Source organism: Larimichthys crocea, chromosome XIII (genome assembly GCF_000972845.2).
Source record: "Larimichthys crocea isolate SSNF chromosome XIII, L_crocea_2.0, whole genome shotgun sequence".
NCBI classification, from domain to species: domain Eukaryota; kingdom Metazoa; phylum Chordata; class Actinopteri; family Sciaenidae; genus Larimichthys; species Larimichthys crocea.
The window spans coordinates 24,258,303-24,263,924 of NC_040023.1; positions in this window are offsets into that span (position 1 = coordinate 24,258,303).

Below are 5,622 nucleotides of genomic sequence, written 5' to 3' on the forward strand. Positions count from 1 at the left end.
GGCATTAACTTATCCATCTAGTAACAGTCGCACCTCGTCCTCTGATCAGGATGATTTGCAAATGTATGTTTAAAAATCTCCCATACTCCGTATTGTTGGGTACTTAATCCTTTCAACATCAACCTTGACTTGAATTTAAAGCCTTTCATGAAGGCTTAGAGAAAAGGTGTGAACTTGCACTCAAGTTATTGATGCCATATCAAACAAAGCAGGGACTTTGGAAAAAATCTTGTTTAAACTTGTCCAACATAAAATAGAAAACTACGAGATAGTTACTTTGTTTTCTGCTTAGTTTGCCTTTCATAATTGTCAGATGGCTTTCAGCTCATATTGGAAGAGTCACAACATGTAAACTCCTCTAAAAGTGTCAGGCATCAATCAGCCATCACCATGTGCCGTCAGCAGACTTGCTCAAGTACCTGTTTGGGCAATCTAGTGTGGCTGTTTGATGTATTACTTTGGACTAAAGACTAGTAAAAGCCTTTACGTACCCCCACATAGTTTTTTTATTAAAATAAAACAAAAAATGGACTAATAGACTCCCCAAAGGTCCTGAAGACTAAATGATTAGATCTCAGTTGTGTGCTGATAAATCAACATGTAGAGCTGAACCATAAAAACATGAAAAATCCAAGTTGATTGTGGACCAGATGTAACACTGTCAGTATAGCATCGTCTACTTAATAAGCCAAGCCAGGACCTACAATAGTGGAAAGACAACCCAGCAACAGTCATTATGTGCCTTAGGCTTAGCTTTGTAAAGCTTTATAAATCAAGATAACACTTGTACAGTAACATGGAGATACAGTACATCGTATATTGTCTGTAATCTATATTGTCTGTACGTGTATGTGTAAGTATGTGGAAGATATTGGATCCCACCCAAAACTCCCACACGTCCTACTTGTAACAACAATTCAACACTGAGGCCAATTCAACTACATTTACTCTACATCAATTTAGTATCAGCATAGCAATTAGTAATGAGTTGTATAAAGAATCCAAACCCTCTGTCAACAAAATGGTGATACACTGGCTATAACAAGACCAGAGAGGCAGCTAGACAAGAACTACCTCCCTAAGAGGTAAATGGGTAGAACGTGGTGAGCTGTATTCTTGGTTGTAGCTAAAAAATGTTCACTTTACACTTTAGTAATGACTGAAAAAACATTTTAGGATAATCATATTTTTGAGTGTAACCTGTAAATCTGAATGGGTAACCATCATTACCCCTAGCCCTGACAGGGATTGAATGCAGGTTGGACCCTGCTTAGTTTTGATGAGAAAGGATCTTTATTCAGGATTGAAGCATGATTTAATAATATTAAAATTATTTGGTGCTGATGTTAGCTAATGTAATTTTGTGTTATTCTTGGGTTGTGCGGTTATGCAGCTGCAGACTGGAGGTAATTCGATTAACCTGTGAGAGCAGTTTCATATGAATGGCCCAAACACTGGTTGAATGATTATTCAACAGGCCCACATCACATGCCATTGTCCTGTATTAACACATTTTTAAAGTGTTTAACCCAGCAGTTTGATTTGGGTATAATAAAGAAAGATTATAAATAATTTTATTAGGTCTAATTGGTTCAAATGTTGGTAAAAACCTTTCCAGAATATTGACCCCTGAATCCTGGATTCCTGCAGCCATGAAAGTAAGAGCAAATTCAACTAATCACATCATATTTTCAATGTCACACTGTAAAGGACCAACAAACCAAAGACAAAAAAACAAAACACTACCGAACAATACAAAACACCCAAAAGTGCAAGGTGCAACTGCCAATTATTTTCAAATGTTTTTAGCTAGATTTGTTTCTTTAAGGATCCCACTTTATTTTGTGACCTGTGTGTTCATGATGTGGATTTGGACTGAGTTCAAATTTTACTACTAGGACTATGGAGGATCTCTGGCATCCCCTAGGTGAGAAGAATAAAACTGTGATTTGTAGTCAGAAGTTCTGCCAAGGAAGCCCAGAGCTTGAGGGCTCAGAGATGAACAAGACAGACAGTAAACTCGTCCACCAAATGTCAGAAACACAGTTTTCTTTCTCCATCATTTGATCTGTTCCGCATCAGTCTAAGAGAAAAAAAAATAATTGGCCGTTTAGAGGCACAAAAAGAAAGTTTGCCTTTGTTCTGAATCTGCATAAGAGTCACCACCATACATTATCATGAATAATACATCCATATCTCCTCCATAGCCACGGGTGGTAGGGATTAGATAAAGCGCCATAAATAAGCTTCAAAGCCCGCTGTATGCCGTTTTGTTACACCTCGCCATAGAGGCCTTTCCTTTAATCACAAACTTAGCCTTAGCTGGTGGGGCCCTTTTGCTGCGATTGTGCTGGTGTCGTTATTAGTGTGGGGCGTCCCCGTCTATACACACATATTCATTTACCTAATTAACACGGAACTCACACTGGGAGTCAAATGAAAGCTACCGTAGGGGAGTCACAGAGAACAAAGCCTGGCGAGGAAGCCCAGCTTCCTACACCCGGACGGGCCTTTGGTTAACTATCGCGGTTTATCTAAAGACACAAATGACGCATTGACAAGTTCTTTCTTGTCCGTTTGTCTTTCCCTTGTTCCTCATGCTAATGTTATTGTCTATATATATATAAAAAATGTATTTGTTTTTTGTTATATTAAACATGCCAGCATTATGAAATATGTACCCCTAGTTTCTCTACTAACTCTGTAGGCTATAAACTTTTTACAATATATCAGTTGCAGATATAAAATATTGTACTGATATGACTGTTTTTACAATGAAATACCATTAAAACAGTTTACATGTTATTGTGTTATACATACATATAACACTTTGGTGATGTTTTCTGTAAAAGGGAGGAATGTCCCCTAGAAGTTCCAGTGAAAAGGTTAAAAGGTCACCACCTTTCCCTAAAAGTGGTGATTTGATGGTCAGAATTTTGTGGTATCAAAATCAAAAACACAATCTTTGACTTTGAAGTCTAAAAATATCTGCTGGTGATACACAGACACTGAACTTTATATTCATTATTAAGAAAGAAATCTAAATAAAATATGTAGATATGTAGAAAATCTAATTAGTATATTATCATGCAAATTTCTTTGTAGATCTTCCACACCTCACCATGAAATATGACCAACATCAGCTAAGAATAAACAACAACTTGTGCGATGCTGATCAATTCTGGAGATAGAGACACCTGCATCTATTTTTGTTATAGATCTGCTGTAGAGACACACATAATTAACATTTTATTTCTGTGACATCTTTCTTAAAATGTGCTTGACAGTTGGCTGGAAACAGCCTTTGTCTCCATACTGTGTTTATATCTCTCTGTTCTTTGTCTTTTTCCCTCTGAGGTGCAGGACTCACCATCTTGTCTTAATTTAAAGAGTTGGATGTCTTTAAGGACTGGTTATCTTTAATTAACACAGTAAGATAGATGCTCATTCTATCTGCCTCTTATCTCTGCCTTGTACTCTGTCAGGTTATTTTCACGGCTTATCACCAACTGCAATGTAATAACACAGACTACCTGATGTGTATTATGTGAGACGTTACGTACTGTAATATTGTTTTCCAAAAATGAATTCTAATTAACTTTTCTTTTTTGATTTTTCTTTGTAGTTATATTTCTTTTTTGTAATTTTTCAGGAGGATCCCACACAGTGACTGCCAGTGGAGTCCAGAAAGGAAACAATATACTATATAATCCAAACATCAACATCAACACATGGAGACATTTGACAGGTATACTGTGTTATATGACTCAGGATATGAAATGCAAAACAGTGTTGTCTAATCACCTGGATGGTTAGAAAAAACAGATCATGGGCACTAGAACTATTGAAACTGTTAATTGAAATGCTATAATAATAAACATAATTACAAACCTTATAAACATATGCATGCATCATTCACCCTATTCAAGAATATATACAAGAATATTCTTCAAAACCTCAAATCACATTTATGCACAGTATTATTAGAAGATGATAAAATATGTTTGTGTTTTGAAGTATTTTACATCTGATGCCAACTTTTAAAAAATGTTATTCTCACTTCAGTGAGTCCAGAGAGATGGTACTGGCAAAGACACTATGGTTAAGGCATGGTTAATGTTGGGCAACTAAAACACTTGGGTGTCATGGTCAGTAAATAGACAGGTTTGTGAAAGGACACAAACTCCAGTCTTCTACCTTAAAGTCTGAAATTCTCATTTTCCACACCAACTTCTACATGGGTACTTTCTCCTTGCTAAAAGTGACTCATGGTGTAGCACAAAATTATGTACATACAGTAGGCATTCTCTATGGGCACATCCACAGCCATTTATAGTATCTTTGCGGGCCCTCCTTAGAAGACGACCCTATATACTCAGTCCCACTCCTGCCTGTTGCCACTGAACATTAGCATTAGATATATCGTGAAGTGTGGAATTGTCCTAACCCTATGGATGTAATTCCCAGGTAAAAGGGTTACATCATTACAATGAGCCTGTTGAAAATATCCCATTACATTGGTGAAGTCTGGTGTTGATATATTTTAGAGTAAGTAATCAAACAAGCTGCATCATATCAGGAGGTAATAATGCACTTCATGATGTGCCAGTACAGGCAAATAATGAATGAGTAAGACTTTCATCACAATTGTAGCATTCCTTTTGCTGATTTCCCAACCCTATCTTGCACCACAGCCACACTGTGACCTTTATCTTTACTTTTGCTCTTAACTTTTAGACAATTACCTTACATTTTTACAGTGATGCGAGAACTCATGTAGTAAAGGTAAAACAAAGGTTGACTGTGAAGGTCAGATGTTGCATTTAAACAATGAAGTAAACTTGTATATCTACATCTATCTATCTGTATTTCAGATTTCGCCCCCATCAATACTGTGATAACTGTGTAGGCATGATGCGAGGTGAAGACATGTTATTTGTGATGCACATGCACACAAAACCATTGAGATTAATTATGAGGGGTTGGATGTTGCATCAGCAGCCAATTATCACCTGAGGAGAGTCAGTTGGCCTCTGTCGGTTAACAGCTATACTGTTCTTTCTTCTCACGCCTCCCCTGAAATCAGGTGTCTATCAGCTGCCGGCGAAATGGATAGGAGCCAGGAAACATATTACCGCTCAAATACACAGTGACAACAAATCCGGGGTCGCAGTAATAAACTCTAATCTATCAAGAAGAATGAGGGATGAAGGATGCAGAGAGTCAGAGAGCTGCAGCACACTGGGAAAAGAGTGGAGGGACATGAGAGAAATGAGTGATGTGTTTAAACTTCACTCATCCACGGAAAGTCTACAGTGATTTACTGGTGGCTGCTGGGAGCATGTGGGGGGTTCAGTGGCTCATTCAAAAGTAGTTTACCTAGCTGATGCGAATTTAAACCAGACCACAACAGAAGATGGTTGCAAAGGTAAAAGAAGCGATGGTGCCCGTGGAGGGGGAGAAATTGCAGTGTAGGCAGAGGTGATGGACAGAAACAGGGAGAGGTAGACATTCCGTGAATGATGTCAGTAAACACAGATTTGCCTCTCATCAATGGCCTGACCTCCTCTGACTTGGATGATCCTTGTTGTCATGGAGACTGGCAAAACAAGTGTGACACTC